Source organism: Trachypithecus francoisi, unplaced genomic scaffold (assembly GCF_009764315.1).
Source record: "Trachypithecus francoisi isolate TF-2019V2 unplaced genomic scaffold, Tfra_2.0 Contig01566, whole genome shotgun sequence".
NCBI classification, from domain to species: Eukaryota; Metazoa; Chordata; class Mammalia; order Primates; family Cercopithecidae; genus Trachypithecus; species Trachypithecus francoisi.
The window spans coordinates 2,521,250-2,534,946 of NW_022681441.1; positions in this window are offsets into that span (position 1 = coordinate 2,521,250).

The following is a 13,697-nucleotide window of genomic DNA, read 5'->3' on the forward strand; positions in this document are numbered from 1 at the left end:
CTGTCATTCAAAGCTAGGATGTTTAAGCCTAAAGCCACTGCCCCTTAGATGATGGCTCATTGCTATAATTTCTCATCTTAAATGATCAGACATGCCAGTTTGAGAGGAGAGGTGAAATAATTCATTGATGAATTAATGATTATTGATGTTAGGGAAAACAGTTTCTGCAAGTTGTGTACTTTTAGTAAGGCCATATTTATATCCCTAGGATTTAATATGGGAACTAATATGATAAAGCCACATTAACTGTTCTTGGGAATTGTTGTGTCTAGGATTGCATTTAGTTTTCCCTCTTTATGTTCTTCTCCCAGTGTTTCCTCTAAATTGACATGGATTAAAAATGTTAACTGATACTTCCAGAGGAAACCCTATCTGGAAAGGCATAAAACTAACAATCTTTATTAGATTACTAAAATAAAATTTGTATTGAATTTCCAATTTGATTTATATTCAAATTAGGTACACTTCATTAAAGATCTATTTCAACTATTTTGGATTTTTCTGGTTCTATAATATTTCCATTATCCATAATTTTATGGTTTATTATAATCCATAAGCCAAACAGTCCCAAAGTAGAGAAAATTTATTTTGCTAGTTATGAAGATTTAATATATAATTTTCTCCAAACTGGTATTAAAAAGTAGAATACCAAATATATTGATAATAGGCAAGAGACTTGGAAGTTGAGAGAAAAATTTTAAATTCTTTTGTTATGCAGTGCTTAACAAATAATTAGATTATATAAGATACTTTGGAATTCTGATTACCTCACTTAGACTTGCACAATATTTCATCTATTAAGATATTATACTCAGTCTTTTTTTAATTAGAAAAAGTGTAACAATTTTAATAAAACTTTTAGTTCAGATCTAATTAAGTATATCACTAAAAAAATTCTTTTATTTAAAAAATGGTGTATTTCTTTTCTGAAAATTACTTTTCCCTCAACTTTTACTACTTTTAATCATGTTTTAAAAGAAATTTTGTATTTCTCATTAAATAAGATGTATGAAAAACGATAATAAACAAGGTATCAGAAAAAAACAGGCAAATTATAGCTATGTCATTTGAATCATTTGGGAACTGTTAGATTTCTAGATTCTTAAGAGTCTGCCTAACTTCCTCTCTTTTCTTTTTTTTTTTTTTTTTCATTATACTTTAAGTTCTAGGGTACGTGTGCATAACGTGCAGGTTTGTTACATATGTATACTTGTGCCATGTCGGTGTGCTGCACCCATCAATCGTCAGCACCCATCAAGTCATCATTTATATCATGTATAACTCCCCAATGCAATCCCTCCCTCCTCCCCCCTCCCCATGATAGGCCCCAGTGTGTGATGTTCCCCTTCCCGAGTCCAAGTGATCTCATTGTTCAGTTCCCACCTATGAGTGAGAACATGCGTGTTTGTTTTCTCTTCTTGTGATAGTTTGCTAAGAATGATGGATTCCAGCTGCATCCATGTCCCTACAAAGGACGCAAACTCATCCTTTTTGATGGCTGCAGAGTATTCCATGGTGTATATATGCCACATTTTCTTAATCCGTCTGTCACAGATGGACATTTGGTTGATTCCAAGTCTTTGCTATTGTGAATAGTGCCGCAATAAACATACGTGTGCATGTGTCTTTGTAGTAGAGTAATTTACATCCTTTGGGTATATACCCAGTAGTGGGATGGCTGGGTCATATGGTACATCTAGTTCTAGATCCTTGAGGAATCGCCATACTGTTTTCCATAATGGTTGAACTAGTTTACAATCCCACCAACAGTGTAAAAGTGTTCCTATTTCTCCACATCCTCTCCAACACCTGTTGTTTCCTGACTTCTTAATGATTGCCATTCTAACTGGTGTGAGATGGTATCTCATTGTGGTTTTGATTTGCATTTCTCTGATGGCCAGTGATGACGAGCATTTTTTCATGTGTCTGTTGGCTGTATGGATGTCTCTTTTGAGAAATGTCTGTTCATATCCTTTGCCCACTTTTTGATGGGGTTGTTTGTTTTTTTCTTGTATATTTGTTTGAGTTCTTTGTAGATTCTGGATATTAGCCCTTTGTCAGATGAGTAGGTTGCAAAAATTTTCTCCCTTCTGTAGGTTGCCTGTTCACTCTGATGGTAGTTTCTTTTGCTGTGCGAAGCTCTTTAGTTAATTAGTCATTTTGGCTTTTGCTGCCGTTGCTTTTGGTGTTTAGACATGAAGTCCTTGCCCATGCCTATGTCCTGAATGGTACTACCTAGATTTTCTTCTAGGGTTTTTATGGTATTAGGTCTAACATTTAAGTCTCTAATCCATCTTGAATTAATCTTCGTATAAGGAGAAAGGAAGGATCCAGTTTCAGCTTTCTACTTATGGCTAGCCAATTTTCCCAGCACCATTTATTAAATAGGGAATCCTTTCCCCATTTCTTGTTTCTCTCAGGTTTGTCAAAGATCATATGGCTGTAGATGTGTGGTATTATTTCTGAGGACTCTGTTCTGTTCCATTGGTCTATAGCTCTGTTGTGGTACCAGTACCATGCTGTTTTAGTTACTGTAGCCTTGTAGTATAGTTTGAAGTCAGGTAGCGTGACGCCTCCAGCTTTGTCCTTTTGACTTAGGATTGTCTTGGCAATGCCGGCTCTTTTTTGGTTCCATATGAACTTTAAAGCAGTTTTTTCCAATTCTGTGAAGAAAGTCATTGGTAGCTTGATGGGGATGGCATTGAATCTATTAATAACCTTGGGCAGTATGGCCATTTTCACGATATTGATTCTTCCTATCCATGAGCATGGTATGTTCTTCTTTGTTTGTGTCCTCTTTTATTTCACTGAGCAGTGGTTTGTAGTTCTCCTTGAAGAGGTCCTTTACATCCCCTGTAAGCTGGATTCCTAGGTATTTTATTCTCTTTGAAGCAATTGTGAATGGAAGTTCATTCCTGATTTGGCTCTCCGCTTGTCTGTTACTGGTGTATAAGAATGCTTGTGATTTTTGCACATTAATTTTGTATCCTGAGACTTTGCTGAAGTTGCTTATCAGCTTAAGGAGATTTTGGGCTGAGACAATGGGGTTTTCTAAATATACAATCATGTCATCTGCAAACAGGGATAATTTGACTTCTTCTTTTCCTAACTGGATACCCTTGATTTCTTTCTCTTGCCTGATTGCCCTAGCCAGAACGCCCAACACTATGTTGAATAGGAGTGGTGAGAGAGGGCATCCCTGTCTTGTGCCAGTTTTCAAAGGGATTTTTCCAGTTTTTGCCCATTCAGTATGATATTAGCTGTGGGTTTGTCATAAATAGCTCTTATATTTTGAGGTACGTTCCATCAATACCGAATTTATTGAGCGTTTTTAGCATAAAGGGCTGTTGAATTTTGTCAAAAGCCTTTTCTGCATGTATTGAGATAATCATGTGGTTCTTGTCTTTGGTTCTGTTTATATGCTGGATTACCTTTATTGATTTGCGAATGTTGAACCAGCCTTCATCCCAGGATGAAGCCCACTTGATCATGGTGGATAAGCTTTTTGATGTGCTGCTGAATCCGGTTTGCCAGTATTTTATTGAGAATTTTTGCATGATGTTCATCAGGGATATTGGTCTAAAATTCTCTTTTTTTTGTGTGTCTCTGCCAGGCTTTGGTATCAGGATGATGTTGGCCTCATAAAATGAGTTAGGGAGGATTCCCTCTTTTTCTATTGATTGGAATAGTTTCAGAAGGAATGGTACCAGCTCCTCCTTGTACCTCTGGTAGAATTCAGCTGTGAATCCATCTGGTCCTGGACTTTTTTTGTGGTAGGCTATTATTTGTTGCCTCAATTTCAGAGCCTGCTATTGGTCTATTCAGGGATTCAACTTCTCCTGGTTTAGTCTTGGGAGAGTGTAAGTGTCCAGGAAATTATCCATTTCTTCTAGATTTTCTAGTTGATTTGCATAGAGGCATTTATAGTATTCTCTGATGGTAATTTGTATTTCTGTGGGTCAGTGGTGATATCCCCTTTATCATTTTTTATTGCATCTATTTGATTTGTCTCTTTTCTTCTTTATTAGTCTTGCTAGCAGTCTGTCAATTTTGTTGATCTTTTCAAAAACCACTCCTGGATTCATTGATTTTTTGGAGGGTTTTTTGTGTCTCTATCTCCTTCAGTTCTGCTCTGATCTTAGTTATTTCTTGCCTCTGCTAGCTTTTGAATGTGTTTGCTCTTGCCTCTCTAGTTCTTTTATTGTGATGTTAGAGTGTCCATTTTAGATCTTTCCAGCTTTCTCTTGTGGGCATTTAGTGCTCTAAATTTCCCTCTACACACTGCTTTAAATGTGTCCCAGAGATTCTGGTATGTTGTATCTTTGTTCTCATTGGTTTCAAAGAACATCTTTATTTCTGCTTTCATTTCGTTATGTACCCAGTAGTCATTCAGGAGCAGGTTGTTCAGTTTCCATGTAGTTGAGCGGTTTTGATTGAGTTTCTTAGTCCTGAGTTCTAGTTTGATTGCACTGTGGTATGAGAGACAGTTTGTTATAATTTCTGTTCTTGTACATTTGCTGAGGAGTGCTTTACTTCCATTATGTGGTCAATTTTGGAATAAGTGCGATGTGGTGCTGAGAAGAATGTATATTCTGTTGATTTGGTGGAGAGTTGTATAGATGTCTATTAGGTCCGCTTGGTGCAGAGATGAGTTCAATTCCTGGATATCCTTGTTAACTTTCTGTCTCGTTGATCTGTCTAATGTTGACAGTGGAGTGTTGAAGTCTCCCATTATTATGTATGGGAGTCTAAGTCTCTTTGTAGGTCTCTAAGGACTTGCTTTATGAATCTGGGTGCTCCTGTATTGGTGCATATATATTTAGGATAGTTAGCTCTTCCTGTTGAATTGATCCCTTTACCATTATGTAATGGCCTTCTTTGTCTCTTTTGATCTTTGATGGTTTAAAGTCTGTTTTATCAGAGACTAGGATTGCAACCCCTGCTTTTTTTTGTTCTCCATTTGCTTGGTAGATCTTCCTCCATCCCTTTATTTTGAGCCTATGTATGTCTCTGCATGTGAGATGGGTCTCCTGAATACAGCAGACTGATGGGTCTTGACTCTTGATCCAGTTTGCCAGTCTGTGTCTTTTAATTGGAGCATTTAGTCCATTTACATTTAAGGTTAATATTGTTATGTGTGAACTTGATCCTGTCATTATGATATTAACTGGTTATTTTGCTCGTTAGTTGATGCAGTTTCTTCCTAGCCTCGATGGTCTTTACAGTTTGGCATGTTTTTGCAATGGCTGGTACCGGTTGTTCCTTTCCATGTTTAGTGCTTTCTTCAGGGTCTCTTGTAAGGCAGGCCTGGTGGTGACAAAATCTCTAAACATTTGCTTATCTGTAAAGGATTTTATTCTCCTTCACTGATGAAACTTAGTTTGGCTGGATATGAAATTCTGGGTTGAAAATTCTTTTCTTTAAGAACGTTGAATATTGGCCCCCACTCTCTCTGGCTTGTAGAGTTTCTGCCGAGAGTCTGCTGTTATTCTGATGGGCTTCCCTTTGTGGGTAACCGACCTTTCTCTCTGGCTGCCCTTAAGATTTTTTCCTTCATTTCAACTTTGGTGAATCTGGCAATGATGTGTCTTGGAGTTGCTCTTCTGGAGGAGTATCTTTGTGGCGTTCTCTGTATTTCCTGAATTTGAATGTTGGCCTGCCCTACTAGGTTGGGGAAGTTCTCCTGGATGATATCCTGAAGAGTGTTTTCCAACTTGGTTCCATTTTCCCCCTCACTTTCAGGCACCCCAATCAGATGTAGATTTGTTCTTTTTACATAATCCCATACTTCTTGCAAGCTTTGTTCATTTCTTTTTCTTCTTTTTCTTTTTTGGTTCTCTTCTCGCTTCATTTCATTCATTTGATCCTCAATCGCTGATACTCTTTCTTCCAGTTGATCGAGTCGGTTACTGAAGCTTGTGCATTTGTCACGTATTTCTCGTGCCATGGTTTTCATCTCTTCATTTCGTTTATGATCTTCTCTGCATTAATTAGTCTAGCTGTCAATTCTTCCACTTTTTTTCAAGATTTTTAGTTTCTTTGTGCTGGGTACGTAATTCCTCCTTTAGCTCTGAGAGTTTGATGGACTGAAACCTTCTTCTGTCATCTCGTCAAAGTCATTCTCTGACCAGCTTTGATCCGTTGCTGGCGATGGGCTGCGCTCCTTTGCTGGGGGAGATGCGCTCTTATTTTTTGAATTTCCAGCTTTTCTGCCCTGCTTCTTCCCCATCTTTGTGTTTTATCTGTCTCTGGTCTTTGATGATGGTGACGTACTGATGGGGTTTTGGTATAGGTGTCCTTCCTGTTTGATCGTTTTCCGTCTGACAGTCAGAAGGACTGTCTGTTGGTCTGTTGGAGACTGCTTGAGGTCCACTCCAGACCCTGTTTGCCTGGGTATCAGCAGCAGAGGTTGCCGAAGATAGAATATTGCTGAACAGCGAGTGTACCTGTCTGATTCTTCCTTTGGAAGTTTCCTCTCAGGGTGACTCCACCCTGTGAGGTGTGGGGTGTCAGACTGCCCCTAGTGGGGATGTCTCCCAGCTAGGCTACTCGGGTCAGGGACCCACCTGAGCAGGCAGTCTGTCGTTCTCGGATCTCAACCTCCGCGTTTGGGATACCCTCTCCCCAAAGCTTTCAGACAGAGTCGTTCGCGTCTGCACCGCCCCGGCTGCTTCCCCTATTGGGCTTCAACTGGGCTGTCCCCAGAGGTGGAGTCTACAGAGACAGGCAGGCTTCCTTGAGCTGCTGTGAGCTCCACCAGTTCGAGCTTCCCAGCGGCTTGTTTACCTACTTAAGCCTCAGCAATGGCGGGCGCCCCTCCCCCAGCCTCGCTGCTGCCTTGCGGATAGATCCCCGCAGACTGCTGAGTTAGCAGTGAGGGAGGCTCCGTGGGCGTGGACCCTCCCGACCAGGTGTGGGATATATTCTCCTGGTGTGCCTGTTTCCTTAAAGCACAGTATTGGTGGGAGTTACCCGATTTTCCAGGTGTTGTGTGTCTCAGTTCCCCTGGCTAGGAAAACGGATTTCCTTCCCCCTTGCGCTTCCAGGTGAGGCGATGCCTCGCCCTGCTTCAGCTCTGCTGGTCAGGCTGCAGCAGCTGACCAGCACCGATTGTCCGGCACTCCCTAGTGAGATGACCCCAGTACCTCAGTTGAAAATGCAGAAATCACCGGTCTTCTGTGTCGCTCGCGCTGGGAGTTGGAGACTGGAGCTGTTCCTATTTGGCCATCTTGCTCCGCCCCCCCCTCCTCTCTTTTCTTTACTGACTTCTGTCCACAAGCAAATAAATGAAGTGAAACCCAAATCCATCCACTTTTCTCAAGATTTTCGTTCTCTTACGCATTGCATTGCATTGCATTTCCTAGGCATGTGTAGTCACTTAACCTGTTCTGGTGTGGGTGAACTCCTTAGAGAAGTTTATCATTTTAGCTAAAGTCTCATCATCATCACTCTTTGCTTTTCTCTACTGGACTCAGTGTCTTTGTTGTGATATCTGGTGGCATCAGCCTGGACTTTCTCTTCCTTTTGATTCCTCTTTCCCAAATGGCTACAACTTGACTTTCTTCCTTGCTTTTCCTTTTGCTGCTGCGTCTTCATGGCTATAAAACACACAGGTGATTTAGACCTTCCATACTACTCTGCCTCATAGTATTTATCCAAATGCTGGACCTTGGTTCTGTTTTGTTGTTGTTGTTTTGTTTTGTTTTGTTTTGTTTTGAGATGGAGTCTCATTCTGTCAACCAGCCTGGAGTGCAGTGGCGCGATCTCGGCTCACTGCCGAGCTCCGCCTCCCAGGTTCGTGTCATTCTCCTGCCTCAGCCTCCTGAGTAGCTGGGACTACAGGCACCCGCCACCACGCCTGGCTAATTTTTTGTATTTTTAGTAGAGACGGGGTTTCACTGTGTTAGCCAGGATGATCATTTCTGTTTTGATCACTGGACTTCCAGTTGTGGACTTGGCACTTTTCTGCCAATTTCTTTGCTTGGCTGCTACCTTTGCCATTACTGACTAGGTTCATTCCTTGTCTCTTTGGTTTTAAATAGTAAATTTTTGGACAAATCCTAGCAAAAGATTAAATTGGAAAATGATGGGTTGAAAAATAACAGTTATCATAGATAAATGAATTTTCTTGTTTTCATAAATGAAATTCAGACTTTGGATGACAATGATGCTGGTTGAAATTATAGTTATTTCTTTCCCAATTGGAATGGCCAGATTCCTGACAATATCCTATGGTAGGAAAACATAGGTGAGAAATATAAAATTTATGATGAAAAAATAACAATAAGGGATTAGACACCATAAATGAAAGCTTTTAGAGTATTAAAGTATTATTTATAATCATTAAAAAGATAGCACACAAAATCAATATAATGTTGGTGACATTTTATACATATCAGATGGCTAAAAACAGTATCTACAGAATTACTTGATATATCATCTCTTGCTTTCTATGAAACATAAAGATTTATTATTCCAAAGTCTGCATGTACTCCTAATAAAGTTGTTTCATTATTATGTTGTTTTCTTAAATATTGCGAGGTTTCCATTTTTTTTTTTCTATACCTTTTGTCTAAATATCCAATGCTTGCGCCAGCTCTAATTTTCCTTAGTGGGCACTTAAAGTGCCTTTATCAATAGTCCAGTGAGTCAGTATTAAGACAACTTTACTATTTCTTTTTATAAATTTATCCTCCAATTCAACAATAGGGTTTCCATAATACCTTAATTCTGTGATCATAGGCTTGAAAAAAATCCCAAGTCTACAGATTGAATTTCACCTTATTCCCCTTGTATGTGATTCTGAACCTTTATAACCTACTCATATCCTTTTATTTTCAAAATTTGGCCCTATCTTGCTCTCTCCAGGCTCTCCCTGAGGCTTCTTTTTGTTATCATATGTCCTCTATGTCATTGCCTCCATTACTCCTTAGATAATTTCCCATTATCTCTACCCAGACTCTGCAAATATTCCACTCCTCACCATTATCTCTACATGATATGGTATGACTCTGTGTCCCCACCCAAATCTCATCTCAAATCGTAATCCCCATATGTTAGGGAGGGACCTGGTGAGGGGTGATTGGATCATGTGGGTGGCTTCCCCCATGCTCTTCTTGTGATAGTGAGTTCTCAGGAGATCTGATGGCTAAAAAGTGTGGTACTTCCTCCCTCTCCCTCTCCTGCTGGCTCTTGAAGGAAGTGCTTGCTTCCCTTTCCCTTCTGCCATGATTGTAAGTTTCCTGAGGTCTCCCCAGCCGTGAAGAACTGTGAGTTAATTAAACCTCTTTTATTTATAAATTATCCAGTCTCACGTAGCTCTTTATAGCAGTGTGAAAATGGACTAATATACTAATCCTATTACAACTCCCCTCCTATCTATTGGCAATGCACATACTAGCGCCTTTAGATCACACTGGATTTAGCCTACGACCATGAGAGAATACCAGGCTTCAGATAGAGGAAAAATGGGATTCAAAATTGTAACTGTTTTGGCTTTCCAACATGCTCAAGATTCTTAGGCAGGAGCTGACTCTGGCTTTTCACTATATTCCAGTGAAGTGATAGCAGGTGTGAAAAAGAAAGGATGGATTCAACTTCTCTGTAGGGTGTTACACTGACAGAACTTGCTGATGGCTTCAATGAGGGTGAGGAAGAAGTTGAGGATGATGCAGGTTTCTGGTTTGGGGAACTGGGTGGATACTGGCTCACCTCTTATTTAGAATGTGACTTCCTATTTAGTGTTACCCTCTGCTAGTCTTGTATTACCTTTCTAGATCACATTTCTTTTTTTTTTTTTTTTTTTTTTTGAGACGGAGTCTCGCTCTGTCGCCGGGCTGGAGTGCAGTGGCCGGATCTCAGCTCACTGCAAGCTCCGCCTCCCGGATTCCCACCATTCTCCTGCCTCAGCCTCCCGAGTAGCCGGGACTACGGGCGCCTGCCACCTCGCCCGGCTAGTTTTTTGTATTTTTTAGTAGAGACGGGGTTTCACCATGTTAGCCAGGATGGTCTCGATCTCCTGACCTTGTGATCCGCCCGTCTCGGCCTCCCAAAGTGCTGGGATTACAGGCTTGAGCCACCGCGCCCAGCCTCTAGATCACATTTCTTACATTTACTTTTTAAATCGCATATTTCCTGTGCTGAAACCTCTGATGGTTTCATACTTGCAGGATGAAATCTAAATTCTCTGTAACAACTGAGTTTCCTCACAATCCAGTGCTAAGCATAATGTCCTACCCCACATGTATCGTTATACTCTAACCAAATCACCTTCTGAGTACACACTTTCATATCTTTGTGCATTTGAATATGGCCATACTTCTGTCTGGAATATTCTCGCCACCATCACTGCCTGCTCTTCAAATCCTTGCCATCTTTCAAGGCCTAATTCAAGTGCCACTCAGATTGAAGTAGTGTCTCCATCATCTCCATCATGTTCTAATATTTCTGGGTGTAGAGCTTTTATTATTGGTTGTGTGATATTGAATCAAAATTATTTTGCTTATGCATCTGTATTATAATGTAATGTAATTAATTTGTAATTTTACTCTAAAAGGAAAATTTTAGAGCATTTTTAGGTCTACTAGTCGTGTACTGTCATATGTTATTAGCGATTTCATATACACAGCTAAATGGCTCATTCAAAATTTTCAAAAATTAAATATATATATGGGCTCATTGTAATAACGAAATTTATAGAATTATTTATTGCCCTACTGTATTAAATTTTGGATGTTATTGTTGGCTAAATAGCATAGGAATGGAGTCACTGATTTGGCACACAGGGAGGATAGTCTTTGAACACTTTAAAGAGCAACCTCCAAGTAAGAGGGACTCCTACCCCATTTTTTGTGGCTGGATTCTGAGAAATAAGCCTATCTGTGAATCTGTCATAAGATATATTTGTAATAGGATTAATTTGCACCTGAAAGATGCGGAAGAAAGGTGGGTTGAAGCAAAAGTTCTTGTCTAAAAATATGCAAGGAGTCAAGAAGAGAAATGCAGAGTTTGTAATTGAGATGACAAAACTGAAGCAAGTAACTTTAAAAAGGCAAACTTGAATTTGTGCTAGGAGAGATTTTTTTCTGAAATTTCTGATGAAGGAAACTAACTTATAGAGTGTATGCAATACTCATGGATGGAGGAGAGTGAGCTGCTAAGGAAGTGATCATGCAGTTCACAAGAGGTCAAGGGTGACACATTTCTCTATCAGGAAGGAAGCTTCTTTCATTTCTTATGGCAAAGTGTGCTGTGACCATTAATGATAAATTCAGTCGATTTCATGTTCTTGTGGCTTCATAAAAGTTATCTCATTGTTTGGTAAAGAATAGTGGCTTATTACAATTACCTAGGTAAGAAGGGTAAGAGGTGGTGTTGAATTGGCCTAGAATGTTGCAAGAGCGAGTTAGAGAAGTGATTCAAGTAAAGAAATATTTGGTAGTTTTAATTCATATAAATTAGTGATTAATTCTATGTATGAATGTGTATGTGTGTATGACTATGTGTATATATTTGTGCATCTCTCACGTATATATGTATATGAGAGAGGGAGAAAGATTGGAAGGAGGTGGCTCATGCAATTGTGAGTGCTAGCAAGTCTGGAATCCACAGGGCAGCCCAGCAGGCTAGAAGCTCTCAAGTAGCAGCTGACCCTTCAATTTTGAGGCAAATTTTTTCTTCTCTGAGAAACTTCAGTTTTTGGTTTTAAAAATTAACTGGATGACCTGTAATCCCAGTACTTTGGGAGGCTGAGGCAGGAGAATCACAAGGTCAGGAGATCAAGACCATCCTGACTAACTCAGTGAAACCCCATCTCTACTAAACATACAAAAAATTAGCTGGGCATGGTGGTGGGTGCCTGTTGTCCCAGCTACTTGGGAGGCTGAGGCAGGAGAATGGTGTGAACCTGGGAGGCAGAGCTTGCAGTGAGCTGAGATCACGCCACTGCACTCCAGCCTGGGCGACAGAGCGAGACTGTGTCTCAAAAAAAAAAAAAAAAAAAAAAAAGTTGATTGGATGAGGTGCACCCATATTATTGAGGGTAATTTCCTTTATATAAAGTCAACTGACTATAGATTTTTTTAATGTGTCTACAGAATATTTTCATAGCAATGCCTACATTAGTGTTAACTTGATACCCATCAGCTTGTCCTTAAACCATTTGCAATCTCCAAATAAAGACAATAACAAAGTCACACTTCCACGTAACACGATATGACTACCCTGCTTACAACTAAAGATTCATTAACTCTTTCCCCCATAGAGGATGCAAACTCGTTGACTAATATTCATTCTTCCTATAACGTACATACTGTGATGTTAGCTACTATTAATACATCTTATAAGGTGATAAGAGATGAAGTAAAACTACCTAATATGTATGTATTGATTTTGAAAAGATCTTTTTTCTTTTTTTCCCATTGATTAAATAAGCAAATTAGACATAAAATTCCATGGTCAGATTTTTTTTTTTTTTCATAGTAGTTTGTCCCCCATATCAAACAAGAAATTGCAGTCAATTAAAACATGCAATGATAAATAGTAAGACTATCTCCAGTACCTAAACAGGGCCCAGCCTCATGAGACATGAAAAGGAAATAACACCTGAGGATATAGCAGTGAACGAGATAGGTTTGGCCTTGTGAAATTTCGCCAAGACTGTAGGGATGCTTGAGACCTCGTGTAGAATAAGAAAGCACAGGCTGGGTACGGTGGCTCACACCTGTAATACGAACACTTTGGGAGGCCAACCTGGTCAACCCCTATCTCTACTAAAATTAGAGATGGTAAACTCCCATCACTACAAAAATTACAAAAATTAACTGGGCATGGTGATAGGCTCCTATAATCTCAGCTACTTGGGAGGTTGAAGCAGGAGAATTGCTGCAACCCTTGTGGGGGAGGTTGCAGTGAGCTGAGATTGCACCATTGCACTCCAGCCTGGGTGACAACAGCGAGACTCCATCTCAAAAAAAAAAAAGAAGAGAAGAGAAGAGAAGAGAAAGAAAAGAAAAGAAAAGAAAAGGAAAGGAAAGGAAAGGAAAGGAAAAGAGAAAAGAAAAGAAAAGAAACGAAACGAAAAGAGAAAAGAAAAGAAAGTGCATGTGAATCTTGGAAGAAATTAAACTTTGTCAGTGTCGTAATTGGTACTTTGTAAGTCTGATTTCTATTGGTTGCGTTTTTTCCTTTGGTAAACCCTTGGATGTTACAGAACTAATTAGAAAATTTCATAATTTTTGAGATGTGCTGAATATAAGAGGAATTCATTAATGCTTAGGCTAGAGATGTATAGGGAGTGTCACACACCATAGGACTCTAGGTACTGGGAACAGCAATGATCACTGTAAGATGCTCAAGATAAAGATGAAATTCAGAGGACTGGAATTAGGAGAGTGTTCAGTATTTAAAATGTGGGATTTTGCTTAAATAGAAGATCTTGATTTGATTTCATCATGGAAACTTCCCTAGTTCAGAAATATAATGAAAATGGGGTACAGTATTATTGAAAACACTGTGTTCAAATTTGGATGAGACTTATTCCAGAGACGGTAGCAGAAAGAGCGGGCTGAATGTTACCAGAAAAAGTGAGTTTTGAGATCAATCTTTAAAGAGATTTATTACTGAAAAGAAATGGAATAGGCTTTGAGCTATCATGAATGCGATAAAAGACCACTTTATTGCCTGTAACATTTAATCCC